General features: G+C 40.8%; 1 long non-coding RNA gene across 2 annotated transcripts in view; it reads right to left on the bottom strand.

Annotated features, from left to right (window-relative positions):
• The window catches only part of LOC103245700 (uncharacterized), a 69,428-nt gene that overhangs the window by 40,515 nt on the left and 15,466 nt on the right, over positions 1–13,447 (bottom strand). For both annotated transcript variants that reach the window (XR_012091478.1, XR_005244307.2), the window contains exons 3-4: positions 10,859–10,945; positions 99–228 (exon numbers count right to left, since the gene is read on the bottom strand). This is a non-coding gene — a long non-coding RNA (uncharacterized lncRNA). The remainder of the gene's footprint in view (positions 1–98; positions 229–10,858; positions 10,946–13,447) is intronic.

Raw genomic sequence — 13,447 nt, 5'->3', positions numbered from 1 at the left:
TCACAATAGACAACTGTAGTCCAGAGTCCATTCTCTTAAAAGTCTTTCTTTTAACCTCAAAGCCACATGAGTCAATTCCTCAAAGAGAATGTACTTACTCCTCCAGGTTGATTATATAGTGACCTTCTAGCAGAGTCGTTTAGGAAGAAAACAGTCAGATCTCTGATGGAGCCAGACTAGATGGAGAGAAGCCAAATGAGAATTCTCTTTCTAATGCGTTGGAAAGATCTGAAGAAGAAAATGAAACAAAAATCTCAGTCTTAAAGCCTTTGAGGAATTCTTGCCATCTGGTGGCAATAATCTTAATCTGCAGGCAACCAAGCAGTTTCCCTCAACTTTCTATAATCTCTCAACATTTCTGAAATTGTACAATGATTTTAACCTTGGTGTGGGTCTCCTTTGATTTCATCATGCCCTGTACTCTAGAAATTTATGGCCTTCAGATCTGGGAAATTTTCTCAAATTACTTCTTTTAGTATTTTTCTTCCCAATATTTTCTCTTTCTCTTGTTGAAATTTCTATTATATTATTCAGATGTTAGATCTCTGATCTTTCAACTTGCTTTTCTTTTTTCTTCTATCTCCCATTATGTCTTTTTGTACTAAGTTTTGAAAGGTAATACTTTTGGCTCCACCAAAATATCATTAAAACAACCCACTGATTAAACAAAGACAACTTTATTCCTATGGCAGTAAGGAAGAACACTAACTTGACAGAGTCTTAGTAGCCTCTCAGAAGGGGCAGGGAAAAGTTGACATATTTATGAAGTTTTGAAGTCTGGTTTAAGTCAGGTCTTTCAATGCTAGGGCTTGATCAGAATTGGATAAGGATAATAGTTTAGAGTTGGTGGACACAGCAAGGATTTTGAGGTGATGGATTCAAAGAGTGTTGGTGCCAGTCTTGGTGGCTCATGCCTGTAATCCCAGCACTTTGAGAGACTGCTGAGGGAGGATCACTTGAGCCCAGGCATCTGAGACCAGCCTGGGTTACATAGTGAGACCCCTGTCTCTACCAAAAAAAAAAAAAAATTAGCTGAGCATGGTGATGCATGCCTGTAGTCCCAGCTACTCAGGAGACTGAGGAGGGAGGATCACTTGAGTCCAGGAGTTGGAGGTTGCAGTGAACTATGATCATGCCACTGCACTCCCACTTGGGCAATAGAAAGAGACCCTGTCTCAAAAAAAAAAAAAAAAAAAAAAAATGTAAACTGTCACTTGATGATGTCTATTGGTAAATTGGACAGTTTATTTTAACAGGTTCTGGGGGAAATAAATCCCAGAATAAACAAGGTTATTTGCTTCTTTTATTGCCTCATGAAAGAGGTCCCTTTTATAATAAAGTTTTATTTGTGAAGAGACTGAAAGAGTAATGTCTTGTAAATTTAAACAGTAAACTATGTGGCTTCAGTCCTCAGAAACCACTTTATTTTCCTTGTCTTATTTTCCTTCCCTTCTGTTGAATTTTTTTTTCTACTATAGCATTTTCCACTTATAAGGGTCTCTTTTCTTCTCAGTGCTCCTTTTTAAAGCCTCCTTTCTTTGCGGAGAGGGGAGATATGATATCTTTTCCCAGCAACGAGAACAGACAGTAGGTATTTTTTAAACACATTTTCCTGCCAACTCCATTGCTTTGATTTCCTCTGAGTTCCATTTTGTTCATTCTGTCCTTCATGCTGGAGAAATTCCTTTATTGTCTGAAGGTGATCCTTTATAGGCCAGTGACCAATCACAGGCATAAAGTATCAGTTATACAAGATGAATAAGCTCTGAGATCTGTAGCATGACAATGTGCCTATAGACAACAAAAACATATTGTACATGTAACAGTGTGTTAACAGGGTAGATTTCATGTTCAGTGTTCTTACCACAATAAATTAAACTATAAAAAGAACAGTGAGACCAACACCAGAGGTGAGGCAGAGCAGGAGGGTGGACTGATCAGTGTAGAATGATCTTATTAAGCTTGGAAGGTTTTCCCTGCTCTTGGGGTAGAACATCTTCCCAAAGAGGAATTTTCCAGTTTCCTGTGGGTTGAAGAGGGTAAGCTTGGTTGCGGTATTCTCAGAGTTGAGTTGGAGGAGTGAGCTGGGTTGTCACTGTCTAATATTGGCTTTCGTTTAAGTCCCACTTTCTGTAAAGCATCCCTGCCCTCATCTATGGCTTTTTTATTTTTTTTCTTCAGTCACTTTTCCCGTTTCAGAGATACCTAGCACCTCGAATACCCAAGCTTTTCTGCAGTTCTGGGAATTGGCTTGCTCTGAGTTTCTTTCATTCATAGTTTAATGGGTTAATGACTCTGCTAGGTCAGTTTCCACCTTTCCATCTGCTTTACAACTCTTAAAGTGTAGTCACTGTCATCTTCTTACCCAGTTTCTTTGTCCTTGTGGGTTTATGCATTTTGAATATATTGGCATTTTAGAAGACTTTGGCTAGGCATCAGCGGTAATGAATGTGCTCATTCGACCACATTTAACCAGGAGTCTGCATTATATTCCTAACGTCCCCTCCAACTTCTAATTCTGTGATTTTAAATACAGTTTAATTAAGGCAAGAGTGAGTACATAATTAGATACGATGCTGGAGAGATTACAATTTCATGCAAATGAGATAAAAAAGAGAGGTAATTAGCTTTAGCTTTTCAATAATCAGTCTAGGGGAAGCTTCACAGAAGAGGTATTTTAATAACTGAACCTGAACCCTTTCTGTCTTTCTCCCTTAAGAGCAGCATGGGTGAACCAAAGAGAAGTTGAGGTAGCCTGCAGCAATCTTGATCTTGATCCAGACTGCAAAAACAAATTACCATCAAGATTTAGGAAGGAAGAAGAGACAATATTAAAAAACCTGAAAATCCCATAGGGAGAAACTGCATCTGCCTAAGGCAATGCTAATAGGAATAGAAAGCAAGCATGGATAGATATTTAGATGATATGATTTTGCATTTTCTAAAGTAATGAATCAAGGGCTGGGCGTGGTAGCTCACATCTGTAATCCCAGAACTTTGGGAGGCCGAGGCAGAGGATCACTTGAGACCCAGAGTTCAAGACCAGCCTGGGTGACATACAGAGATTCCATCTCTACAAAAAACTTAAAAATTCGCTGGACATGGTGGTACATGCCTGTAGTCCTAGCTACCTGGGAAGTTGAGGGGAAAGGCTCACTGGACCCCAGGAGTTTGAGTCTGCAGTGAGCTATGATTGTGCTGCTGCCCTCTGGCCTAGGCGACAGAGAAAGACCCTGACTCTAAAATTTAAAAATACATAAAAATAAATAATGAATAAAAATTGGTAAATTATTAAGAGCTTACTGAATACCTATAAGTAAAGAGGACACTGTACTGATGTAATAAGAAAGAGAAAAAAGAATTGTGCTCAGAAGTTGGTGATATTCTTAAATACTAAATATTTTTGATATTGTTGGGTAATTTATGACTTAAGAACAATTACAAAGTGACAAGTTAATGAAAAGCTTAGCAGATTTCAGTACAAATTAATAGTGGACATGCAAGAATGATTCAAAAAGGAAATTAAGAAAACAGTCTCATTTATAATGGCATCCAAAAGAATAAAATATCTAGGAATAAATTTAACTAAGGAGGTGAAAGTCTTGTGCACTGAAAACTACAATACATTGCTGGAAGAAAGTTAAGAAGACATCAATAAATGAAAAGATATCTCATATTCATTTATTGAAAATTGGAATATTTAATATTAAGACAGCAATGCTACCCAAAGTGATCTGCATATTCAATGCAATTCCTATAAAAATTCCAATGCCTTTTTTTTTTTTTTTTTTTTTTTGCAGAAATGGAAAAGTTGATCCTCTCAAATTCATATGGAATTGCAAGGGGTCCTGATTATCTAAAATAATACTGAAAAAATAACAAAGTTGGAAGACTCACAGCTTCCAGTTTCAAAACTTACTACATAGCTACACTAATCAAAAGAGTGTGTGGTATGGGCATAAGGACAGAGATAAACATCAATGGAATAGAATTTAGAGTCCAGAAGTAAACCCATACATCTATGGACAATTGATTTTCAACAAGGGTGCCAAGACCATTCGATGGAGAAGAAGTAATCTTTTCAAAAAATGGTTCTGGGAAAACTGGATATCCACATCCAAAAGAATGATACTTTTTGGACCCCTACCTCACACCACATACAAAAAGTAACTCAAAATGGATTAAAAAAAAAGACTGGGTGTAGTGGGCCACACCTGTAAATCCCAGCACTTTGGGAGGCCGAGGCAGGTGGATGGCCTGAGATCAGGAGTTCAAGACCAGCCTGGCCAACATGGTGAAACCCTGTCTCTACTAAAAATACAAAAATTAGCTGGGCATGCTGGTGCATGCCTGTAATCCCAGCTACTTGGGAGGCTGAGAGAGAAGAACGGCTTGAACCCAGGAGGCAGAGAGATTACAGTGAGCCAAGATCATGCCATTGCACTCCAGCCTGGGCAACAAAGCCAGAGTGAGACTCCATCTCAAAAAAAACCAAAACCAAAACAAAACAAAAAAACCTAAATGCAGGAACAAAAACTACTAAACTCTTAGAAGAAAGCATCAAGGTAAATTTTTATCACTTTGGATTTGGCAATGAATTCTTACAGATGGTCCCAAAAGCACAAGCAATAACAGAAAAAATAGGTAAAATGGACTGTGTCCAAATTTAAAACTTTTATGTCAGGACATTACCAAGAAAGTGAAAAGACAACTAAATAATGGGACATTTGCAACTCATATATCTGCTAAGTGCCTGGTATCAGGTATATTTTTAAAAATTCTTACAGCTCAACAAAAAAATACAAGCAACTCAGTTTAAAAATGGGTCGAGGACTTAAATAGATATTTCTTCAAAGAAGATATACCAGTGGGCAACAACCACATAAAAAGATGCTCAACATCACTAGTCATTAGGGAAATGTACATCAAAACCACAATGAGATACCACTTCAAACCCACTAGGATTGCTATAATTAAAAAACCAAAACCAAACAACAACAAAAAAAACCCAGAAAACAGTAAGTATTGCTAAGGAGTTAGAGAAATTGGAACTCTTGTACATTGCTGATGGAATACAAAATGGGGCAACCATTGTTAAAAAACTGTTTGGTGGCTTCTCAAAAAAATCAAACATGGAATTACCCTATGACCCAGCAATTGTACTTCAAGGTACATATTCAAAGAATTGACAACAGATACTTAAACAAATACATGTACAAGGATATTCACAGCAACACTATTCACAATAACCAAAAGATGGAAACAAACCACATGTCCATAAATGGATGAAAGAATAAATAAATAAAATATGACATATGCATATAATAGAATATTATTTAGCCATAAAAAAGGAACAAATGACTGATACATGCTACAACATGGAGGTACCTTGAAAACATTATGCTAAGTAGAATAAATCAGACACAAAGGTTATATATGGGTTTCATTTATATGTAATATTCAGAATAGAAAAATCTGTAAAGATAGAAAGCAGGCTGGTTGTTACCAGGTGTTAAAAGAGGGTAGAATGAGGAGTGACTGCTTAAGGGTAAAGGGTTTTCTTTTGGGCTAATGAAAATGTTTTGAAACTAGATAGAGGTGGTACACATTGTGAATGTTCTAAATGCCACTGAATTGTATACTTTAAAATTATTAATATGGCTGGGTGTGGTGGCTCCCCTCTACGATCCCAGGACTTTGGGAGGCCAAGGCAGGAGTATCCCTTGAGCTCAGGAGTCCAAGACCAGCCTGCGCAATGTGGCGAAACCCTGTCACTACAAAAAATACAAAAGTTAGCACATAGTGGCGCACGCCTGTGGTACCAGCTACTCTAGGGCTGAGGCAGGAGAATTGCTTGAGCCTGGGAGGTTGAAGTTATAATGAGCTATGATGGCCCCACTGCACTCCAGCCTGAGTGACAGAGAGAGACCTTGCCTCAAAAAATAAAATGATTAATATTGTGCTATGAATGTCATCTCAATTTGTTTTAAAAAAAAAAGAATGAAGGAGATGCTGAAGGACCTATTTTTTTAAAGCCTTAAAAGTAGAGAAAAAGAGAGAGAAACAAATTCAAATACAAAGCCAAACCAAAACAAGGGTGAGAATTTCACCCTGACAATAAAATGGATATGGACACTTTTAGCTAACAAGTAAAAAAGGTAAGAGTATACACAATCACAAAAAAAGCAAATCAAAAAATTTTTCTGCGAGCAGTACTCTGGGTGCTGGCTGAATAGATGAAACACGTAACTGTTATTTTAAAAATTTCACTGCAATGCTAAAGGGCAGGAAACCTAGACAAAATAGAGATAGGGAAGAACCCTGCTATCCTGAGAACCTAGAAAGTTAAAAGCAATATCCTGGCTTGAAATGGATACAACAAAGACTAGAAAAGAAAGATTATCATCCTAAGGACCAGGACCTACAGATAAGACATTATAGTAAGAGATAGGAAGGAAGACAGTGAATGCCTAACAGACTAAAGCTTGGGGGCCTTAAGTAGTAGGGAATACAACATATAAAACGCAGAAGTGCTAGCAATTGATATCCCAGTAATTTCCAGTTTACCATCCCAAATTTTTCCCATCCCTGCCTAATAGCCTACTCCACAATAGTCATGGCAAAATCGACTGCAACAGCCAAGGCTATAAGGTCAGCATTCCTTAACTCCTAGTTTAGCAGGGAAGCTCAAAATATACATTTTTCTTGAAACTAAAGTACTCTATTGGACTAGCCAGAGGAGATGAACTTAAGGTGGGGAAGTAGATTTATGTGCCATTCATAATATTTGAATTTCCAAAAAAATATAAAGAGCCTTAGACTTAAGAAATAGAAACTGTGGTGTGTTTAATTAAAAAAAAAAAAAAAAAAATTCCCTGCCACTATTGGTTAAACAGGTGGGTTTTAAAGCCAGAGCTCCTGGGATCAAATGCCAGCTCCACCATTTATTAGCAACTTCATCACTCTTTGCTTGTTTCCTCATTTGTAAGAAGTAGATAATAATAGTATGTAAAGCTTAGGTTTTTGAAGACTATATGTAAGTTATGCATGGCACCTGGTGCTTGCTAAGGTCTCAACACATGTTACTTTCACTTTTCTGATCATTCTGTTTCCTGTTGAGGAGAGCCGCACCCAGATTTGCTTTGTTTTTGTTGTTTTTTTGAGACGGAGTCTCGCTCTTTAGCCCAGGCTGGAGTGCAGGGGCACGATCTCAGCTCACTGCAAGCTCCGCCCCTGGGTTCATGCCATTCTCCTGCCTCAGGCTCCCAGGTAGCTGGGACTACAGGCGCCCGCCACCACACCTAGCTAATTTTTTTTGTATTTTTAGTAGAGACGGGTTTCATCCTGTTAGTCAGGATGGTCTCGATCTCCTGACCTCATGATCCTGGACGTTGTGGTTCACATCTGTAATCCCACCACTTTGGGAGGCTGAGGTGGTAGGATAACTTGAGTCTAGGAGTTGGAAGCCAGCCTGGGCAACATAGTGAGTCCCCATGTCTAAAACATATTTTCAAACAATTAGCTGGAGGTCATGGTGCACGCCTGTAGTCTATCCCAGCTACTCAGGAGACCAAGATGGGAGGATCATTTGAGCCCAGGAGGTGGAGGCTGCAGTAAGCAATGATAATGCCACTGCACTCCAGCCTGGGTGACAGAGCAAGATCTGTCTCTACAAAAACAAAAAATTAGCCAGGCATGGTGGCAAAGGCCTGTAGTCTCAGCTACTCAGGAGACTGAGACAGGAGGTTGCTTGAACCCAGGAGGTTGAGGCTGCAGTGAGCTAAGATCATTCCACTGTACTCCAGCTTTGGTTACAGAGCAAGATCTTGTCTCAAAAAAATTAAAGATTAAAATAAATAAACAGAAGACTGAAACATAATTAGAAATTCAGCCCTTCCTCTCCAAATGTCCTCTTGGTTCATGTGTGTGGGTCAAACTTTTAAAGAAGCCCAACAAATTGATTTGTAGCCAAAGACTGAGCTCCATGGTAATAATAGCAGTGGCTAACACTCCAAACTAACTGTGTGACAGTCACTATTATAGACTGATTTTTTATAATGACCCTGTGGGGTGGGTACACATTATCCCTGTTTTACAGATGAGAAAACTGAGTTACAGAGAGGCTAAGTATCTTGCTTAAGGTCAGCTATTGATATGGCTATTAAATGGCAGTTAGGGTTAGAATCCAGGTAGTCTGTGTATTAGTCTATTTTGACACTGCTGATAAAGACATACCCGAGACTGGGAAGACAAAGAGGTTTAATTGGACTTAAAATTCCACATGGCTGGAGAGGCCTCAGAGTCATGGTGGGAGGTGAAAGGCACTTCTTACATGGCAGCAGCAAGAGAAGATGAGAAAGATGCAAAAGCAGAAACCCCTGATAAAATCATTAGATCTCATGAGACTTATTCACTACCATGAGAACAGTATGGGGGAAACTGCCCCCATGATTCCAATTATCTCCCACTGGGTCCCTCCCATAACACATGAGAATTATGGGAGTATAGTTCAAGATGACATTTGTGTGAGAATACAGAGCAAAACCATATCATTCTGCCCCCGGCCCCTCCAAATCTCATGTCCTCACTTTTCAAAACCAATCATGCCTTCCCAACAGTCCCCCAAGGTCTTAACGCATTTCAGCACTAACCCAAAAGTCCACAGTCCAAAGTCTCATCTGAGACAAGGCAAGTCCCTTCTGCCTATGAGTCTGTAAAATCAAAAGCGAGCTCGTTACTTCCTAGATACAATGGGGGTACAGGTATTGAGTAAATATAGCCATTCCAAATGGGATAAACTGACCAAAACAAAGGAGTTACAGGGCCCATGCAAGTTCAAAATCCAGCAGGGCAGTCAAATTTTAAAGCTCCAAAATAGCCGGGCACAGCAACTCATGCCTGTAATTTCAGCACTTTTGGAGGCCGAGGTGGGTGGATCACCTGAGGTCAGGAGTTCGAGACCAGCCTGGCCAACATGGTGAGGCCCTGTCTCTACTAAAAATTCAAAAATTAGCCAGGCATGGTGGTGAGTGCCTGTAATCCCAGCTACTTAGGAGGCTGAGGCAGGAGAATTGCTTGAACCCAGGAGGCAGAGGTTGCAGTGAGCTGAGATTGCACCATTGTACTCCAGCTTGAGCAACAAAAGTGAAACTCCATCTCAAAAATTAAATAAATAAATAAAATAAAAATAAAGCTCCAAAATGATCTCCTTTGACTCCAGGTCTCACATCCAGATCACGGTGATGTAAGAGGTGGCTTCCCATGGTTTTGGGCAGTTTCATCCCTGTGACTTTGCAGGCTACAGCTGCCCTTCTGGCTGATTTCATGGGCCAGCATTGAGTGTCTGGGTTTTTTCCATGAGCACAGTGCAAGTTGTCGGTGGATCTACCATTCTGGGGTCTGGAGGATGGTGGACCTCTTCTCACAGCTCCACTAGGTGGTGCCCCAGGAGGGACTCTGTGGGGGCTCCAACCCCACATTTCCCTTCTGTGCTGCCCTAGCATAGGTTCTCCATGAGGTCCCTGTCCCTGCAGCAAACGTCTGCCTGGGCATCCAGTCATTTCCATACATCTTCTGAAATCTAGACGGAGGTTCTCAAACCCCAATTCTTGACTTCTGTGCACCTGCAGGCTCAACACCACATGGAAGCTGCCAAAGCTTGGGGCTTGCACCCTCTGAAGCCATGACCTGAGCTCTCTGTTGGTCCTTTTCAGCCATGGCTAGAGCAGTTGGGATGCAAGTCAGCAAGTCCCTAGACTGTACACAGCACAGGGACCCCGGGCCCTGCCCACAAAACCATTTTTTCCTCCTAGACCTCTGGGTCTTTGATGGGAGAGGCTGCTGCAAAGGTCTCTGACATGCTCTGGAGACATTTTCCCCATCATCTTGGGGATTAACATTTGGCTCCTCATTACTTACGCAAATATCTGCTTGAATTTACAAATATCTGCTTGAATTTCTCCTCAGAAAATGGGGTTTTCTTTCTTTCTTTTTTTTTTTTTTTCTCCTGATGGAGTCTCACTCTGTTGCCCAGGCTGGAGTGCAATGCTGCAATCTCGACTTACTGCCACCTCCATCTCCTGGGTTCAAGTGATTCTCTTGCCTCAGCCTCCTGAGTAGCTGGGATTATAGGTGTGAGCCACCATGCCTGGCTAAGTTTTGTATTTTTAGTGGAGACAGGGTTTCCCCATGTTGGCCCGGGTAGTCTAGAATTCCTGACTTCAAGTGATCCACCCACTTCAGCCTCCCAAAATGCTTGGATTACAGGCATGAGTTGCTGTGCCCAGCTAGGATTCTTTTCTATCGCACTGTCAGGCTGCAAATTTTCTGAACTTTTATGCTCTGCTTCCCTTTTAAAACTGAATGCCTTTAACAGCACCCAAGTCACATCTTGAATGCTTTGCTGCTTAGAAATTCCTTCCGCCAGATGCCCTAAATCATCTCTTTCAAGTTGAAAGTTTCACAAATCCCTAGGGCAGGGGCAAAATGCTGCCAGTCCCTTTGCTAAAACATAACAAGAGTCACCTTTGCTCCAGTTCCCAACAAGTTCCTTGTCTCTATCTGAGACCACCTTAGCCTGGACCTTATTGTTCATATCACTATCAGCATTTTTGTCAAAGTCATTCAACAAGTCTCTAGGAAGTTCCAAACTTTCTCACATTTTCCTGTCTTCTTTGAGCCCTCCAAACTGTTCCAACCTCTACCTGTTACCCAGTTCCAAAGTTGTTTCTACATTTTCGGGTATCTTTACAGAAACACCCCACTCTACTGGTACCAATTTACTGTATTAGTCCATTTTCATGCTGCTGATAAAGACCCACCCAAGACTGGGAAGAAAAAGAGGTTTAATTGGACTTACATTTCCACAAGGCTGGCAAGGCCTCAGAATCATGGTGGGAGGCGAAAGGCACTTCTTACATGGTGGTGGCAAGAGAAAATGAGGAAGCTGCAAAAGTGAAAACCCCTGATAAAACCATCAGATTTCATGAGACTTATTCACTACCATGAGAACAGTATGGGGGAAACTGCCCCCATGATTCCAATTATATCCCACTGGGTCCCTCCCACAACATGTGGGAATTATGGGAATACAATTCAAGATGAGATTTGGGTGGGGAACAGATCCAAACCATATCAATCTGGTTCCAGTGAGCCTGCCCCAAACCCACTATAACCACTGTCTCTGGAAGCCTAGGATGAACCTGGCTATAATTCAAGAAGCAAATTACAGAGGCTTCCCTCGTTCTTTGAGTCAAGTTTCAAAGACATGGGAGAGGGGGGAGAAGGATGAGGAAGAGCATACAAGGCTTTTTTTTTGTTTTGGTGCTGTGTTGTCTGAGCTTGGTGGGTTGAATGATGAAGTGGTGATATAATTTGGGTATTTGTTCTCTCCAAATCTCATATTGAAATTGATCTCCAGTGTTAGAGGTGGGGACTGGTGGGAGACGTTTGAGTCAGGAAGGTGGATTCCTCCTGAGGGACTTGGTGTCATCCTCACTGTAATGAGTGAGTTCTCTACTAGCTCACAGGAGAGCTGGTTGTTTACAAGAGCATGGCACTCCTGTCCTGTCTTTTGTTCCCTCCCTCACCATGTGACACACCTGCTCCCCTTTCACCTCCAGCATGGTTGGAAGCCTCCTGAGGTCCTGACCAGAAGTAGATGCTGGTACCATGCTTCTTGTACAGCCTGCAGAACAGTGGGCCAAATAAACCTCTTTTCCTTATAAGTTACCTCAGGTATTCCTTTATAGTAATGCAAAACAGACTAAGACAGATGGGTTCATTGAGTAGGCATATAGGATGTGAGTCTTCTTTTGAAATCATTCTTTAAAACTTACTTGCTAAAATATTAATAGAAAAATTATTAAATGATCTCTTACTAAAATGGAAAAAGACGGCTGGGCGCAGTGACTCACGCCTGTAATCCCAACACTTTGGGAGGCCAAGGTGGGTGGATCACCTGAGGTTGGGAGTTCAAGACCAGCCTGACCAACATGGAGAAATATCATCTCCGAGATGGGCGGATCACGAGGTCAGGAGATCGAGACCATCCTGGCTAACACGGTGAAACCCCGTCTCTACTAAAAATACAAAAAACTAGCCGGGCGAGGTGGCGGGCGCCTGTAGTCCCAGCTACTCCGGAGGCTGAGGCAGGAGAATGGCATAAACCCGGGAGGCGGAGCTTGCAGTGAGCTGAGATCCGGCCACTGCAGTCCAGCCCGGGCTACAGAGCAAGACTCCGTCTCAAAAAAAAAAAAAAAAAAAAAAAAGAAATATCATCTCTACTAAAAATACCAAATTAGCCAGGCGTGATGGCATATGCCTGTAATCCCAGCTACTTGGGAGGCTGAAGCAGGAGAATCGCTTGAACCCAGGAGGGAGAGATTGCAGTGAGCCAAGATCGTGCCAGTGCACTCCAGCCTGGGCAACAAGAGCAAAACTCCATCTGGAAAAAATAAAAAATAAATAAGGAAAAAGACATGGCTCTTTAATACTAAACTATAGTGAAGAATTTTAAAGAGCAGGATACCCCAGAAGTTTGTAAATAGAAAGTATTTTTGTTTCTGTATTAATAGTTAAAGAGATATGTAGCAGCTGTGCAAATGTGGGAGTAGGGGGACTGCCCATTAAGTTTATACACTCCTTTCAAATTATTCTGTAGTTACATGAATTTCAGCTCACCCTCAAAATGTCTAGAAATAGAGTTTTTCTCCATGAGTGCCATTCTTTGCTATACTACATTACATCATACAATTTATAGAAGGACTATGAGGAATTAAAATGTTAAGATTTTATTTGATATGGTAATATTTATTATTTCAAACCTAATTCAGGTAAGATCCACGGGCAATTTTAAATATTGTTGAGGAAGGTATCATTATTAGGAGACAGTGAACTGAAACTAAACATTAACATTTTCTATTAGAGATCTTGGTGAATTGATTGTAGAATGGGAAGTCACCAGCTTTGCCAACAAAAAGGTAGCCTGAATGAGGAATGCTGAGGAAATGGACCAGTCTTACGCATGGTGGTCTGCTTACACCCCAAAATCTTTTCCATCTAGGGACTGGCAAAAGATGGTGCCCTCTAGAGAAGTGCTACAATGAAAAGGGAAAGGAATGCATGATGGTTTAGACTGATACAAAGCAATGAGACTGCATTAGCAAGCTGAGCAGCTAGGGAAAGCCTTCAGCAATGACTTCATGAACAAAACATTTATTTTCCCTTTCATACCCCAGATTACACCAATAAGAAGCCCTGTAAAGTGTGCAGTTAAAAACCACTTCCTTCAATTCTGCCCCTGTCAGGGAATTCCTCTCCAGGCTTTGTCAAAATCAAGTTTGTGCTTTGCAGTTTTATTTATTTCACGGGCTTTCATCTTAAAAATTGAGTTAGCTATCCTCAGGTCTCATTACTTTTTTTTTTTTTTCTTATTTTTAAACCACCA

Source organism: Chlorocebus sabaeus, chromosome 26 (assembly GCF_047675955.1).
Source record: "Chlorocebus sabaeus isolate Y175 chromosome 26, mChlSab1.0.hap1, whole genome shotgun sequence".
NCBI lineage: Eukaryota > Metazoa > Chordata > Mammalia > Primates > Cercopithecidae > Chlorocebus > Chlorocebus sabaeus.
This window is presented reverse-complemented; position numbering and strand designations above follow the sequence as displayed.